This window comes from Protopterus annectens, chromosome 10.part0, assembly GCF_019279795.1.
Source record: "Protopterus annectens isolate FY-2018-M chromosome 10.part0, PAN1.0, whole genome shotgun sequence".
Lineage (NCBI taxonomy): Eukaryota > Metazoa > Chordata > Ceratodontiformes > Protopteridae > Protopterus > Protopterus annectens.
In genome coordinates this window covers 676967672-676986540 of record NC_056744.1, presented here as the reverse complement: position 1 = coordinate 676986540, position 18869 = coordinate 676967672, and the positions used below count along the sequence as shown (strand labels likewise).

Here is an 18869-nt window from a genome sequence, read left to right as displayed (position 1 = left end):
CCTGTGTACAAACCAGATTTGATGCAAAGATGGAAAGACAGATAGCAGTTTGATTGGTCAGTATTCTTTGTCCATTTCATAACTGTATACTAATCCACTCTAGGCTGCTGTTTTCCTGGTTTAGCGTTTGTTAAAATGATGTTACTTTCCCCCCATCCTCCTGTTTTGTAGATCCTGCTGGTTTTTTCCCCCATTTCCTTCCTATAATGCTTGGCCCTACTTGTTTAATAATACCCTCTTTTGTCATCTCCGTTCCTTTTCTTAACTTCTCTCTTTCTCTGCCCTATGTTGTTGCCTGCTTTTGCTCATCTGTTACTTTCTCTTTATCCAAGTCAGAGCAGCATGTAAGTTATATAGTGTTTTCTTTAGTTTGGGGACACACACCTATACTCTTATCTTGCATGTTATAGCTTTCTGCAGCTATTCTGGCACTATTTTCCTACTAGATGAATGCATTGCATTTCCAATATACTTTTTTGCATGCTTTTCTTCATGTGCATCATTTATATCCCATTCTTAATTTCATTATCATGTGATGTTTGCCTTTTTCCTGACAGAGAATGTTTAATCTGTCCATTTGCTGATGCTGTAAACTATATTGTGTTTTTGTAGCCTATAGTCCAGTTTAGGCCTTTTGGGATTATATTGTATATGTGTTGCCCTGGATTTTTGGCTTTGGAATGATCTCTGTCTTAAAGTAATCTTCCGCATTTTGGCTTCCCCACACTAATCCATACAGTTTTTTAATCTCTCACTCCATGTGTAATTCAGTTGACATTACATTTCTTACTTACTCTGTACTATCTATAATTAGGATGTAATCATTCATAAACATATAGAGACATATAGAAACTTGCCTGCCTATCCACCTGCCTTCTGGGATAATCTGCCAAGTCTTCTCTAATTTTTCTTGCTAAGCCACCATAATGGGTAACAACAGCTGTAAAGACAAGGAGATCTCACCGTTGTCCTCATCCTATCAACACCCCTCTTGTGTTTACTTCTGTAATTGCTTTGGATTTTGGTCTATGGTCTTGACTTACTGTATGAATCATACCTCTCAAACTCTTAGCTAAAAGAATCTGGACAAAGCTTAAAATAATGGAGGACAAAAGCCCCAAAATAGGACAGGTTTAAATATTGCTGTTATAACATATAATGGTGCTGGAGTAACAGGTTTTGTGTTAGCATACATTTTCTACAAGATATAAATTCTGGAATTCAAATGTATATCATTATTTAGCATCTTCAGTCTTCAGTGATTTGCCAGAAATCCGCAAATGTTTTGAGGAACAGGCCCAAAATAACAGGCAAAAATCTGGGCAGTTGAAAACTATGTTATAAATATCTCCACATCATTTGCATCATTCTGGGTGAGGCAAAAAGAATAAAGAAGTGGAGGTCATCCTATACTTCTATCTGACAAATGGAGTGATGGTTGCCATTGCATGTTTCAACAAGAGGTACAGTCACAAAAATCACAAACAAGATTGGCCAACTCTCTGGCAGACTTCCTCCTAGTAAGAAAAGGGCATTGTGTTTAGAGTCCGAGATTAAAAAATCATTCCCAATGAAACAGCTGGCTTACAGCATAAGTCAGCTGTGGCCACACATAGCTGCAAGCATTGATTAGAGAAGGTTCTAGGTTCAACAGAGACTTGGCTGAAGACAAGAAAGTTGTCTGGACTGAAAGCGCAAGAGTACAAGGAAGCACTCAAGGTTTTAGTACCTCAAGGAGAAGAGGAAATAGGTGGTGTTGAAGAAGAATGTCAGTGTCTCAGGACAACATGAGTGGGCACTAAAAAATATGTGGCTGAGCCAGGTATAGAAAAAAAGGTGCATAAGGAAAGCTAGTGTTGGAATGCAGAATTACAGTTATCAAAGGAAATATTGTGTGCAGGACAAAGTGGGAGGCAAAAAACATAGACCAGACTAAGAAGGAAACTGGCTAGCTAACAAATAGGGAGCAATCACAATGGATAAAGGCAAAATGGTGCATAGTGCCTATCTTGATCTAACTAAGGTATTTGATACAATAAACTGCTCGGGCATTGTAAACAAACTTACAGAATTAGGCATAAACCAGCATATGACTTGATGGGTACCCAGGCTCACAGACAGGTCCAAGGAAGTTAGGATTGGAGAGACCACCTCCACCTCCACAAAGAGGCCAGTAACCAGATGCATCCTGCAGGGCTCTGTGCAGGGTCTACTCCTCTTTTACATATATTGTTTGGAAACCAAGGCCAATGTTAAGGGCCCCTGGCTTACCACTTTTTCAGATGATCACAAGCAAGGTGCAACTATAACCCCCCTTCCCCAGTACTCACATCTTGCAGGAAGGTCTAATACAGGCAAATGACTGGTACCAAAGCCAAACCTTAAAACTAATTTCCAAGAAATGCAGAGTAGTACCTTTTGGGAAGTCATCCGCCTAGGGAAACTACCATATTGATAAAACACCTCTAAAAGTAGGCATAGTAGTAAGGGAATCGGAGACTCATATGGATAGCAATCTGGCTTTCAACCAATAAGTGTCTAAGGTAGTAAGAAAATAATTCTGTGTCACTCACCTTGTAAGTAAGGGCATGGCATCTAGGTCAAGGGAAGTCATCATGTCACTGTACTTGGTGTTTATGTAGACCCATCATTAAGTACAACGTCCTTTTGGTATGTACCTGACCAGGCACATGTAACAACTGGATCATTCACAAGGGTTCCTCACAAAAAGGATGTTGTGTCTTTGTTGTGTCTTTTCAGCTCTTCCTGGTTAGGGGTCACCACAGCGGAACTCCAGTCCGCTAATGATTGGCAGTTGATTTTTATGCGCTGAGTTACCAGCCCAGACGCACAACCTTCAGCGAAGGTATGCTCATTCACGCATGTCTCCACGCAGAAGACGCTCTAGCTGAGAATCGAACCGGACAGCATCTTACTGCGAGGTGACAATGGTACTGCAGCACCACCACCACGGTATACAAAAAGAATACAGCTCATAAAACAATTTCCTATGAAGATCACCTCAAAGCTCTATATCTGTAATTTCTTTCCTACAGTCTGCTAAGATGTGATTTATGCCTAGCAGACAAGGTATCCTGGCATCCTGCTCTGAAGGACCTTTTGCATATCTGCAAAACAAATGGCAAAACTATTGGATCTAAGGATATAATCTTTGCTTATGACTTATATAGGACATGTTGGAGGGGCAGGTATGCATCTTAGAGAACCCCTTCTCTGGAATGTTAAGCAGAGCCCTTACCTAACCCTTTCAAGTGCAATCTGGGCCAATGGTTGGGAAATCAAAAATTCACCCCTGGTCTGATACCTATGTGTCTCATGGATAATGGAAGCCATTAAATCATGTATGTACTGACATGCACCCCTTAAAGTAACCTATAAGACACAATAGCACTTGGGATACAGTTGAGTTGCATGGCTTGGCTTATAAAGGCCCAGTGGCTTTTAGCCTAGTATACACCTATGAATCTATGGAAAATGCTAAAAAAATAAGGTTTCAGAAGCATTCTACCAATTACTGGAAAGTAACTATGCAGATAGCACAAAGAAACTTTATCAGTTTACAAGGAAAAAAAGATTAAAAGACAGTCTTTAGATACTTACATAAGGGGTGCCAGCAATAGCATGCTCACCAGTCCTCAAGACACCACATACAGATAGAAGAAATACTTACAGCAGCTTCTGAATGAAGAAAGTATCAAAATGTCTATACTTCCCCAGACCCAGCCTATGATGATATATGAAGAAGAGCCCACCCTAGAAGAGGTAAGAACAGCACTAAGGGAAATTAAGTCAGGAAAAGCATCAGGCTCAGATGAGGTCATAACAAATATGATCAAGATGTTAGGAAAAATGACTTCATACAGTGCTCCTGGTTATAAGGGGAGAAAGGCATATCAAGGGGAATAGAAAGAATAAGCATTATAGTGCCACTGTTCAAGAACAAAGAGGACATTCACAACTCTGGGCAGTAGAGAGCTATAAAACTCATGTCACACCACATGGATGCCCTGAAGAAGGTGCTTCATCCCCACTTCATCTTTTCTTAGCTCATCTTGCCATCCCCTTACGTATTGCCTCTCTTTCCTCCTTCTTCCCTCTATTCTTTCCATAGCTTTCGTACTTCTCGTTTCTACTCCTCTCCCCACCTCTCACACCTTTCTCACTTGCCTCTTCTAATCTCCTCATAATTCTCTACATAATGATATGCTGTTATCTCTGTGGCATAAGCCATCTCAGTCATTATGGCTACATCTTATCCATAAAGCACTAATAAGCACAATTCCATTTTTCCATCCATGCTTTGACATTGTTAGCTGCTTCTTTAACTAAATGTAGCATATTCTTGCATCTGTAAAGACACACACACACACACACACACACACACACACACACACACACACACACACACACACACACACACACACACACACACACACACACACACACACACACACTCACAGACAGACACACACACACACACACACACACACACACACACACACACACACACACACACACACAGACACACAGACACACAGACACACACACACACAGACACACACACACACACACACACACACACACACACACACACACACACACACACACACACACACACACACACACACACACACACAAACATCAGAATACCATTGTTTCTGTAAATACATTTTGTTCATTAATTAAGTGATCCAATTCAGCTGGACAGTGCCTGCAAATGGTCCATTGAGACTGATGCACTACCCCAGTAATGAAATATAAATAAATAAATGAATAACCAAAGTAATAGAAAATAAGCTGGGAAATGAGCAGTTCAGATTCAAATCAAATTACAGCACAATCAGCCTAATGTTTGCAGTCAGACAGATAGTTTAAAATAAGTTAGAGATGAGAAAAGAGTCCAACTGGACATTCCTAGTCTTGAGGAAATCATATGATAAGTCCCAGAAAGCTGATTTAGGCAGTTCTGTGATTGCTCGTAGTTCCAGGAACATTGATAAAATTAGTATAGGTTATGTACAGCTCAGCTCTGAGCCCACTTCTATTCATACTGGTAATGGACTGCATTAGCAAACACGTCCAAGGCGAAAGAGCAACAAAGCTACTGCATGCAGATGATGCATCATTAAAAGAACACTATAAATGAGAACTTCAGCAAATGACATGAAAATGTCATGCAAAACTTAAGGCACTTGAAACAGCAAACAGGGAAAATCAAAATGAAGATTGAGTTAGAAGGGAAAAATGTGGAATAGGTTAACAGCTTCAAGTATGTGGAGTGTGTTCTTGATGAAAAGGGAAATCTGTATGGGGAAGTTAAAGCTAGAATCACAGGGTAGGAAACCAACTGGCACAGAGCATCAAGGGTAGTGTGCCACAGAAGAATGCCAAAGAAACTGAAAAGTAAGGTACAAAAAAAAGTGGTGTGATCAGTACTACTGTATGGTACAGAAACTTGGGCAGTGAAGCCAGAGTAAAAGTGATAGAGATTAAAAGTACCTGAGATTGGTGGTTGGAAGCACACTGTTGGGTAGATAAGGAAATGATGACATCATAGCAGAAGACAGAGCACCTCTAATTGCAAAAAAAATCAGAGAGCAGGTTTTTGTGAAAGAAGACCAGCAACAGTTTTGCATGAACTCTGAAGAAGGCAGGGGTGTTGAAATGAGAAAGATGCTGACAGTTGACATGACTCCCCACCCACTCCCACTGATGACATGACTCCCCACCCACTCCCACTGATGATGATGAGCGTTGTAATCTAAAATTTCCCATTGGATACTTTGTTCCACATATATAAGGACATTCTTATGTAATATAACATGACTGCTACCCTTTGCGTGTTTTTAATTTACTTTTCTCCATGAATTCTACTTTTTCTTACCAAATAACTACAGGTTCCATTCCCTACATATATCATTCTTGTCCTTTAAATTCTGCTATGAGTTTCTCAATACTTATTGCTAGGATTTTTTGCCATTGTTTTTGCCTATGTATGGCACTGAATCCATTAATTCCTTCTCTCTGTTTCAGAGCAGGATAACTTTAGCTTGTCCACAGAGGGTGCCAGTCTTCTTCTCCCACATTTATTGTAATCCATAACAGAAATCATCTTATTTAATTAGTTATGCCATTACAGTCTTCCCTTATTTAGAACTCTAGTCACATTCTCCGTCTCGTTCTTTATAATCAATGTATTTAGGTTGCTCATTTTCCTGTCTACTAGTTCATTCCATAGTGATCTGTAATCTATATTGTCCTCATTTTCTGAAGGAGGATTGTATAACTACTCATAGATGTCTGTTAACATTTTTTGTACTTGATTCCGTTTCTTTAATGTTTTCATATCCTGCTCCATTAGGTTTTCTAGTCCTTTGATTTCTTTTTCTTTCCATCATCTTTTTGGCTTTTCCTTTTTGCCTCTTTGTCTCCCAAATAATTATTTTCCCCATATGTTTGTGTGTCTATCTATCTATCTATCTATCTATCTATCTATCTATCTATCTATCTATCTATATCTTTCTCTATTTTTTATATTTTTGTTTCATCGGCTAAGTTGCTAGGTTGAGCAGTGCCAATTTTCAACAGGAACCTCAGATAGGGAACCCCCATCAAGACTTCATTGTTGCAAGCACAAGTGGACTGCATGCAGTAACATCTAGCTCTTCCTGTCATTGTCTTTCACCTTACATTTCTTTCTTCCTTCCTCTGTCTCTCCTATACTCCTCCTCCTTGTACTTTTATCTGAACCTTTCTTAGCTCATGTCCTTTTTGTAATTCACATTTCCTCCATATTCCACCGTCCCATTACTGCTTTCATTATAATAAATCACTCTGGGCCTGTGTTATCCCACTCTTCAGGTTTCCTATCTGTATTTAAGCCATTTCTGTCCTTAATTTTATTTTTATTCTTCAATATACTATTTACCATTTTTATTAATTCCACATACATTGCTTTGTCTTTATCCGATCAATTACTATATTAATTGTTATTATTTTGGGGAAATAGTCTAATACCATCTTTGCTGTTGTCTGTATCTTTTCCACTAGTCCAGACTTATCCTTAAATAACAAAGACAGTTTAACTTTCTGCCTAACACCAGATCCTTAGGTGAAAATGTGTTTTGCTGTCTATTATTTATATTTCTCCAAATATTTTCCCATGCTTCATTTTTTGTCACTTAATTTAAATCTATTTGATTTTTTTGTATTCTATTCCACATAGTTGCTTCTTTAATAATATTATTCTTCAGAACAACATTGTAAGTTTCTTCATATTAATTCTGACTCTTCCTTCTGTACATTGAACGTTTCTTCCCTACCTTATCTTGTAGCCATTTTCCCCTGTATTCCTTCTACTGAATATCTCTACTCTTCCTGAACAGAATTAGCACTGCCACATTTTCTCATTGTATGTGGGTCAGGGCTGCTACCTGTTTTCATATATATATATATATATATATATATATATATATATATGTGTGTGTGTGTGTGTGTGTGTGTCTGTGTGTATGTTTGTGTGTATATATATATATATATATATATATATATATATATATATATATATATATATATATTGTTTTACAGAAAATGCACTATCATCAAAAATTAAGACAATAGACAAGTTAAATACAAAGCATACAACTATATAGAAAACAGAACATAGTGCCTAATTATGTAAGGGTGTATTGACCATAAAGAGTGTGTGTTCCACATATAGGTCCAAGACATATATAAATTAAAAACCTGCTAAAAACTACCGGTGAGTACACAGTCAAAGAACAACCGTGATAATTCAGGATATGTCTTATTCTTTGATGAGTCAAGCACAACGCACTCAGTGTGTCGGGGATGGATATCAACAGAATCAAGGGCAAATCCAGAAATAGTTAGGGACAATCAGGAACACTTTTAAAATATTACTACTGGTAATTTGAGACATTGTCAGATTAATGTGAATTAATGTACATTTGTCACATTTCTAAAAATATACAAACACCCAAAGACATTTGACAACCTTTATTGTAATTAAAAGAATAACAAACATCTAATTTTATTGAGGCACACAGAATGCAACATTGCAACAAATAAAATAGTAAACCTAAGGGCAGCACACCCACTCACCCTGAATAAGCACCCTTGCTCACTTATCCTAATAATCATGAAGGCAACGTCACCGCTCACCTTAAAATAATCAATTCCATATTTCCATTCCAAGTCATAGTAATCCTGAAGGCAGTCCTCGCTCACCTTAATATCATCATCAGTTCCATATTTCCATTCCACGTCATCCACCATCAAATCACCATCTCAATTCCAACCCTACTGAGGGGGACAGAAGAGGGTCAAAGGTGACCCTCTTCTCCACCCACCAGCCCAAATGGCTGTTCCCCCTTAGACCATACCACCTTCCAATAAATCTTACACCTTCAAACCCAGTTAAAGTGAAATAAATCCAGCTGACCTGCACTATACAGGAGCCCTGCTTTCAAGCTCCACAATGCCGCATCATAAGCACCCCAGCTGCCTTCAAAAAATTCACCAACATGAAAGAAACATGCCTCTAAATTCGCTCCACCGCTACCAAATTTTGTATCCCTCTCCACACCAACCGGGGAGTAATCTCAGACCCTCTTAAAACCCAAGGATGAATACATCCTCTTCAATGCTAACCTCCTCACAACTGTAATAAACAACTCCAAACATCATTCTGTTGCCTCTCTTGGCTGCACCCCTAGCTGCACAAAAGGATAATCCTTTCAATCACCATAACTCAGCACCAATTACCTGTAAGCCTCATTGTGCCACTCCACCAACCGCAACTTTCACCCCATCAGCCTCCATTACCTTAGATCCACGTCTTCCAAGCCAGTAGGATGCCCATAGCACTCAACCCTGCAGCAAATCAGACATCCAGTAACAACATCTCCTGCGACCAATGTATTCAAAACAGGAGAAACAGCCACAATGACAACCATCACCTTTCCAACTCCACGTCCTTCCAGCCCCCGACTGCTTACATCTGTAAAAGAAAGAACAGTGTAAATTCACGATACTCACCTAAACATTCTTAAGACATGAAGCCATATCAAAAGTGCCCTTCTCCTCGAACTGCCCCCATTACTCTGACCTATCTCCCTCATCTCTGTCCAACCAGATCATATATACCACAAATAAACTATAAAACCACCATTTCTTTTTCTGAGGAGTATTGTTTTCACTAAATCAGCAATATTATTCTTGCATTTTTTTTAGCAATAGCTACATTAAATGATGACACATCATTTTAGAAAATATTTTATAATTTGTTTTACCTGCACAAACTCCTTTCACAACCAAAGAACAACCAACAAAAGCAATCCCACAATACGCACCAAAGTAAAATGACACCCACTGAAGATGTTGCAAGTAATCACTGTGGAAAGATAATCAAAGCGAATTACCTTACCTGCATTCCCTACTTATTTCCACATGAAACAATCTAATAGTCTGATGAACATGTATGCTATCAAAACCACAAAAAATATCCACACAGGTCCCCACAAAATGTGATAATGGCTGTTTAACTCACAGTTGCCATATGCAGTAGTTTTATGTACTGTCTTGCAGTTGAATTTACCAATGCAGTCTGTATGCCAGCCAGCATGCAATCAGAAAACTCCCCACAAAGCCTCAACATCCTCCACTGAACCATTCAGCTAGTCCTATACCCAGAAACATAACACCCCACTCCCTGAAAAGATAACCCAACTCATGTTACTATAATTCTGCCCTTTATAACCACTCCACCAACCCTTGAACAACACCAAGCTTACTTCACCCGGCCTGTAAGTTAAATGAAGTCACCTTTCAGCACCCTGCTACAAATCTGACATGTGAAATTAAATACTTACCAAATTAGGCTTGACAACCAACACTGCCCAGGAGCACTTACCAATCCACCAACTGATGGTCCTCTATCCCTCCCATCTGCAAATAAAAGACATAATAAGCACTGTACACATTAACCCCTTAACCATAAACATTGCTAGGTGCCACCTTGCTCATGAATTTGATATCTTTTATCCTAATGACTCCCCAAAATATATTATGAAGACTACCAGAGTATGTTCAAGCATAATCCCACTTAAGAAACCTCGTTGATGAAAGCTTCCAATGACAAAGCCTTTAAGGGCCAGTCACCCCCTCCATTCCAATGTTATAACTGGGTGATTGATATTTAGAAAAACTCATAGCTGAATCTACCCATACCCCGGTCCTTACATGAGTCTGCAGTTTCATTTACTGTGTGCTGTATTAACTAATCAACTTCCTTTATGTTTATCCAACCACATATGCTTAGTTTTGGTGTATTTATCAGTGTGTTATTCTACTGTACCCAAAAGGTCAATTTAGTCATGTTAATTTGCAGCCAAACCTTATCTGCAAATCATGTAATCAGCTTACCCAATTTCAGGCCATCCAATATAACCTGTAGAACACCTCCAATGAAAATTAAATGAAATCTAAACAAATAAAAGACTAGGACAAAGCCCTGTGGGATACCCTGGTTGAAACCAAGACATTCATCTATCCAGTTACTGTATGCTACTTGCCATGCCTTATATGTCAGCCATGCCGCTATCCATCTTATCGAGAGTACATCCATACCTAGTTGTACTATTTATTTAGCAATGTCATGAGTATAATTAAACTATGGAATGCTTCACGAATTTGTGTGTCTTTCTTGAGCAGGAGCCATGCTAATCTTCTCTGTATCTTTCCAATTTAGTATATGTGGTGCTAACGCAAGCACATTAAGCATCTCTCAAGAAAAGAAAAAACTGACTAGCCCCTACCCCCCAACATGGCTGCCGCACACTCCTTATGAAGTAACAGATAAAAACCTCCAGCCCCCACCGCACATGCCCAGCCGTAGCATTAAGATACTTCTCAGCCCTTGAAAATTAGTTGACACTTCTAAGCCAAATCCATATTAGGACCGTCAATGTCCTACCCCCAGTTTACCACTACAAATACCTGCATTAATCATTGCTCTAATATCTCCCTAAACTAAGAAGCAATAAATCACCTTTAAAACACATATGTATAGTTTAACACTGATTAAAAAAAAAAAACACCTTGATTATTCTGTGCAGTTCTGGAGACACTGATTTGCTAGCATGAGTCCGGAATTACATAATTAAACGAAGTATTCAGCTAAAAGCGGTGGTGGTGCTGCGGTAGCGTTGTCGCCTCACAGTACGACGCTGTCCGGTTTGATTCTCAGCTAGAGCGTCTTCTGCGTGGAGACATGCGTGAATGGGTGTACCTTCGTTGAAGGTTATGTGTCAGGGCAGGTAACTCGGCATGTAAAAATCAACTACCAATCATTAGTGGACCGGAGTTCCGCTGTGGCGAACCCTAACCCGGAAAAGCCGAAAGACACAACATTCAGCTAAAAGTCTTTACACTTGTAAGGGCCCTAGGGCCATTAGCCTAGTAACTTCATATGATCTGTAACTTGTCATCCTTACAGCTAAATAACTAGGCTAAAGCATAGTTCTCAACTGTACCCATTTTCTACTTAAATTTAAGCTCTATCCCTGTTAAACCCTCCTATAACTAGTGAATTTTGGAGGAGAAAAAATAAGGTAATTATACTTATTAAAATTGACAAGAATTAAAGTTATACTTGATCAATGCACATTCTTTGTCTGTCACATACTAAGTTAATAGTACAAACATTTTAAAAAGTGACCCTGACTATTTCTGGATTTGTCCTCGATTCACTGAAATCTACAGGCTATATAAAGTATTGGCCCATCCAGTTTTCTTACCACGATCCCAGAATAATTCGCTGAGAGAAAAAAAAAAGCAGAATAGCATTTACTTCACTACAAGCATTAAAAAAATATTATGTCTAACAACACCTGTGCCATGAACTGCACTTTCTTCTGTTCAACAGCCATCATCATTTGCAATTCTTCCATTTCCGCCTTCTCAGAAACATCCCCACTAGTACCAGAAGAGTAAAAATCTGTCTCCGGCCTGTACTCTGCCATTTCAATTAAACTAGGCAAGGAAATCTCTGACAATGAAGGATAGTTTAGAGAAATATTGTGTAACAGCTTTTAAAGTGGCTATTTGTTTGGCAGCTAAAGGCGAGTTACAACTAAAAGCTATTAGTTTCTTATGCAGTTCTGCGGTGAATGCAGTCTGTTTGGCAGTGCAAACTTTTCTTACTTATAGTATGGAGATTCATACATGTGAACATTACTGTAACAAGCTTGTTGCAGCTAGTTTATGTATGAGCCACTCTATAAATAAGGTTATTTTTCTTTCATTTTCATAGCAATCAGTGGACTCTGTGTATTACAACAGTATTTTTCTCTAGCTGATCTAAACACAGTGAAGTTACTGTGCATTGTCATTACTATGTCTGTCTCATTAGTCATTCATGGTTATTGAATATGCCAGCTTTACATGGCAGTTTTATAATTATTTAACTTTCACATATAGATGACTATGCAGCAACTAAGGCTACACAAATATCTGATCTCTGATACAAAAATGCCTTCATTTGTAGAGAACCCTGAGTTAGTGTTTGTAACAGGAGAAGAGAGGGTTAAATATGAATTTCGTTGGTCTTTGAGGACAAATGTTGTTCGCTGAGGTGTTTTAAGGTTTTATATCTGATTTTGATGTTGACTGATGGAAAGGTAGCTCGCAAATATAAAGTTAATATCTGATTAAAATAAAAAACTAAGCTAAGGTATATTAATCCATAATATAAATACAACAAACAACAAATGAGTATTATAAGTCTTTTTATTTTTATGTCACAAGCAAGGCCCTGCAGCACAGACCACACATGCGCAAGCAAACCAGCACGCATGTCACAGCACGAAAACAGAGCATCTCTGCTCTGTCCTCACAGCAGCAAGAAACCACATGACCACCAGGGAGAAACCAAACTGACCATCCCACAACCAGACCACACAGCAACAAGAAAACAACACGACCACACAGACCACCAAACCCCAAACAGAAAGAAACCCAACAGCCATTCCCAACAACCACCACACCAGGCAGGCAGAAACCACATGACCACACTAGACCACCCAGGGGGCAACCCCAGCAGCCATCCCACACAACCACCAGGCAGCAAGAAACCAAACAGCCACCATACAACAACACCAGTCATATGCCAGCACTAGACCACCACCACCAGGACAAAGCAAAACACACAACCAACCCTATTATGCTAGCACAGCTCCACCACACAACACAAACACACTACCACCACCTGCCATGGACACCAAACAGCCACATTAATCAACACCACACACCAACACCAGGACACCAACGCTGTTGGGTTAACAAGCCAGCGAAAACTTTAAGGAAAAAAAATTTACAAAAATTTATTTTTTTTTTACTTACTTTAACTAAAGCCACACCGTGCCACATCCATTGCACATGCACATTTGGCCATTAATAGTCACAAACCGCTAACTCTGGAAAGTGCCGCACTAAAGCACCAGGGAAAGGTAATCACTAATCAACACTTCTCCCATGAACGGCAATAGACCACCGGGGAACGTTAATATTAACAAAACTTCTACTTATAGATGGCGCAGCACTAGACCACCGGGGAAAGTTAAACATTCTTCAACACAATTAACAAAACCTCCTCGATGGATGCCGCAGCCCACTCCCCACAAGCTAATACCACTACAAAAGCTCTCTCATATAAAACAAACCCCTTCCTAAGAGCGGCGCTGCATTGGCCCACCAGGGAAAATGAATACTTAAACAAAATGTCTTTCCAAGGATGGTGCAGCACTAGCCCCCAGGGAAAGTTAATAATTACACAAAACCTTCCTAGTAACCTGCCAAGCAACTTAACATACCCCTTTCGGACCAAAGCCGATGCCACCACAGTCTCAATTAACTGGAAAACAAGCCCCCACACCAGAAACCGACCTAACACTACATATAACCTTCTTATTTATCCTTTATAGGGGAATCCTTAAAAAACCCAACAAAGCTGTACTCACCTCACTGCTTATAACTACCCAAGGCCTACCTTACTCACAACCTCAGGTCGTCTGGGATGTGATCCTGCCTCAACAAGACCACACCAAATTGTGCTTACGGATACCAACTTCCCCTACAAAAAACCCTTAAGACACATCCCTTATCCTTACCTCACTTCCTCTTAGCTCCTACCTTAATTACCTCTTCCCTACCCACTGCCTACCCACACAGACCTAACCTACCTATCACCCTAATATCAACCCCCCCAAATTTACCCATCCCAAGGTCATTCCTTGACAAATTCATCTGTTCCATACTTCACTTTTGAAGTAAAAGAAGTTTATATTTCTAATTATTGTAATTATTTATTAAGTGGGGAGGGATAGACATAATGGTTAAAGTCTTTGTCTCATAGGCACAAGGTACAGTGTTTTATTGTCATCTCAGGTTATTGGCTAGACTTAAAATGACCCTTCAGGGCTGTCAGCCTATTATGAGCCTATGTTTAAGGGTCTGTGCTGGGCCCCTTACTGTTTGGCATCTATTTCTCAAAAGAGAGATCTGTGCTAGGTCTCTTATTGTTTGGCATCTATTTTTCAGAAGTCCAGGTCAAAGTAGACAGCCTTTGGCTCATCAGGTTTACTAATGATTGTATACTGGGAGCAATCATTGAGTCCCCCAACAATGGCAACATACTGCAAGAAGGGCTAACACAAACAAATGATTGGTGCTAAAGCCACGGTATAAAACTAAATGCAAAAAATGCATTATTATTCCATATGGCTAAAAAGAATTCCTTACAAATTACAATATTGACAGCACTCCCTGTGCTCCAACACAGTGGTGTGAGACTTGCAAACACAGGTTGATAACAATCTGAACTTCGGCAACCAAGTTTCCACAGTGGTAAGGAAAGCCTTCTTTGTTGTGCACCTCATAAGCAAGGTCACCACATCCAGGTCAATAGATGTTATAAGTCCACTGTACTCGACCCTCATCAGACCACTAATAGAGTATAATGCACCTTTTTGCATGTACCTCACCAGACACCTGCAGCAGCGGGAGAGACCTCAGAGGTTTCTCACTAAGAAAATACAGGGACTCCAAACCATGACCTACACGGATAGGCTAAAAGCCCTGTCACTTTACTTGGTATTTTATAGGCTGCTGAGAGATGACTTGTGGCAGGCCTATAGGGCAATCTCCAACCTTGCCCTAAAAAATGCTGCACATCTGCAAGTCAAATGGCTCAAAAGTCACTCACTTTAGGGACCTCAACCTAGCTTCTGACAATAACAAATCATGCTGGAGAGACAGATATGTCACCCACAGACAGCTGCTTCTCTGGAGTAGACTACCTATTCACATAAAACAGAGTTCCTTACTGACTCTATTCAAATGTAAGCTAGATAATTGGATGGGAGACCACAGATTTGCTGCTGGGTTGGCACCCATGTCCCTCATTGACAGGGGTAGCAGGTGTTGATCACAGACTCAATCTGTTCATAAATTTCTTCTGTGAACTACCCAAAAAGAACAAATGGGAATACTTGGGATAAACATGGCTAGGTGTGTAAATGCTCTAGGGCTGCTAGCCTAGTAACTTCTTATGAACCTATAAATGTAATTAACTATCTTTTTTCTCCAAAGATCATCATTTCTATTAGTGGTTAAGAATTACAAAGCTAAAATATAAGTCAAAATTGGGGACTTCCTGAAAATCATGGACAGCTGAGAGTTATGAGTTGTGCCAGGTGAGGAGCTAGTCATAGCCTGACATAAAGCCAATTGTTTCCTGGTAGCCATGACTACTCAGTTCTGAGCTTCTCCAAATCTTTTTTTTTATTTTTTTAAAAGATTGTTTGCCTTTCCGTACAAATTTGAAATTCTCTCCATATTGCATGACAGTAGTGCTAGCTGTCACTTTCCTGCAGTCTATTGCCTTCACCCCTCCAACCCATCTCTGTTGAAGATGGATTTGTTCCTGTTCATCCCATCTTTGTCCATGCATATGTCCAACATGTAGTCCTATGAGCCATAAGTGGATCCCCCCTCTTGAAGAAACCACTGAGTGACATTTTCTTACCAGTTTGTATTTTCTTCAGTTTTTTAAATGTATTTCTTTGAGGTATGCTTCTTGTTTCTTTATTCTTTCTGGTTTGCTACTTCTACCCACTCTTAATCTTAGATCAGATTTGGTTTTCCCGATGTCTTCCTCTCTAGTGTACATTTCCCAACCATCCCCATGTCACTCCTTTTCTAACACTTAGCTAATTACATTGTCTTCAAACCATTCTCCTTCTCTCAGTACCTGTTGTACCTGCTATTTCATTTAACAGTCTCTAAGTAAATGTCTCCTGAATTTTTTGTTTTTTCCCCACCTCCCAGATTTTCTTATCTTAGTTCTTTGTATTCACCCATATGCATACATTTCTCCTGCACTACATAATACTTCTCAGTTTCCCCATTTCCTTTTAACAGAATCATCCCATGCACTTTATCTATATAAAATAAACTCATTACTTTTACATTATTTTATGTAAGAGCAATGCACATTTCGGGTTACTGCATATTTCTAAAAGCTGATTTTTGCATTCGTACTTTACAGTCCCATACTTCTGTTTTGCCACGCCACGTCTTTTTAATTTTTGTTGCTCTGCCCTTGCATTTCAAAGTAGCATTTAAATATATCAGCATTTGCTGTTTTTCCTTCCTTTTTCATAATTGTTCACAGCTAGCCTGGTTATATACCCTAATGCTCATTTACTATTCAAGAATATAACCCTTCTTTGCATTATTCATTTTCCCTTACATTGTTATTAATTCTCATGCTCTTGCACATATGTCACTTGCATTCAAAAGATACTTGTCAAATGTTTCAGACTGTCCACTGATCCATTAAAAGTCCAAGATTTTGAACACTGGACACAGCTGTTTGAAAAGTACCAGTCTAATGTTGTGCAAGATGATGATACAGCAGTGATTGGGATATATCATTTAACACCTGTTGTGCAGTCTCAGACTTTATATATATATATATATATATATATATATATATATATATATATATATATCATGTGTATAGATATATATATATATATATATATATATATATATATATATATATATATATATAAAAAACACTAGAACCCTGACGGATGGAATGCAGTATTAAACCAAATGTAAAACCTTTTAGGATCTCCAAAGACAACGAAGAGATAGATATAAAACTGTTTTAATATCCATATATAATGCCCGCTTCTTCAGACGTTTCACAAATAAAATTATAAAACACAATTATATAACAACTAGGACGTTCAAAAAACGTCACATCCTTGCATAATTAATTAATTACAAAAAACACCCAGCCTCTCATTCACGTCACATCCCATTCATCAAGAACAGCAACTAACATAAGATGTATCCCTAATACACATAAACACATGACTTCATGTATAAAACAAAAAATAATGTGAATAATGTAACAAGGTAAAAAACGCAAATGTAGACCTTCAAACATACAATAATTGAATCCACATACATAGCATCATAAGTGCATACTGATGCTCACTATACAAATATCACTTAGCAGCGTCTCATGCAAAGAGTGCTACTAGAAATGATGCCATACATCGTAAATAACAATTCATGCACAACAAACGTAACGAATGTATGTGCAATCTTACAAGAACTAATATTAAAATTGCATAGAAGACAAACAAAAACGAAATAAAAAATAAAACATCAATGTAGAATTATAACTGCATGGATAATATACATGCAAAACCTTGTAGTATAACAGATATACCTAAACCAAATTAGTTAAAATCAACTGCTGATATTAGCCGACTAAAATTACCCTGGCTAAACACGTTTAATGAATATACCTAAGCCAAATTAGTCAAATAAAATCAACTGCTGATATCAGCTGACTAAAAGTACCCTGGTTGAACACATAAAAATAATAAATAATAAATAATAAAAATAACCTGCTGGTTGATAATTAATAGACTTAGCTTGTGCATATATATATTAAAATATCAATACAAAATTATAACTACATACATAGAATATATAATATATATAATATATATATATATATATATATATATATATATATATATATATATATATATATATCTGTATATATATATATCCCTTTTGTTGAAATGGATGTTGACTATTAAAATGCAACAGGGAATTGGAAAATGAAGGTTTCCTATAAACCTTAGAGTATAGTTCCCTTGATTCAGCATCCCTCAGGATTGCTACATCTAGATAGTGAAGTTCATTCTCATTGATTTCATGGGTAAAAGTTAAAAAATCAGTAGAGGAATTAATATGTTCCAAAAACCCTGTAACTTGTTCTCTAGTGCCGTCCCAGATGATGCAAATGTCATCCAGGTATCGGCAATAAAAAGTGATGTATTTTGCCCAAATAGACTGGAAAATGTACACCTGCTCCCATCTGTGCAATACCGCATTTGCATATACGGTAGCGGAGGAAGCACCCATGGCTACCCCCTTTGTTTGTTTAAACAATTCACCATTGAAAAACACATAGCTGTTGTTTAAAACAATATTTAACATCTCAGAGGTTAAATTAATGATGTTACTACTGAGCCTGGTTTCATATTTAAGAAAATCGGTGAACCATTCGACCCCAACCGTATGGGGTATACTGGGAAATAGCTCTTTAATATCCACAGTAATCATTAATGAAGAAGTGAGGCATTTTTCTTTTGGGAAAAGTTTGAGAAACTCCCAAGAATCTTTTATCACATGGGTCATAGCCAGGGTGTGCTTATAGTGACAAAATCTATGAATTT

At 38.4% G+C, this 18869-nt stretch overlaps 1 protein-coding gene and 1 non-coding gene across 7 annotated transcripts in view; one reads left to right on the top strand and one right to left on the bottom strand.

Moving 5' to 3' along the window:
• The window catches only part of DAB1 (DAB adaptor protein 1), a 2980230-nt gene that overhangs the window by 1029084 nt on the left and 1932277 nt on the right, over positions 1–18869 (top strand). The window lies entirely within an intron of this gene.
• LOC122814646 lies at positions 10711–10816 on the bottom strand. Its single transcript, XR_006366853.1, has one exon. It is a non-coding gene; the product is annotated as a U6 spliceosomal RNA (small nuclear RNA).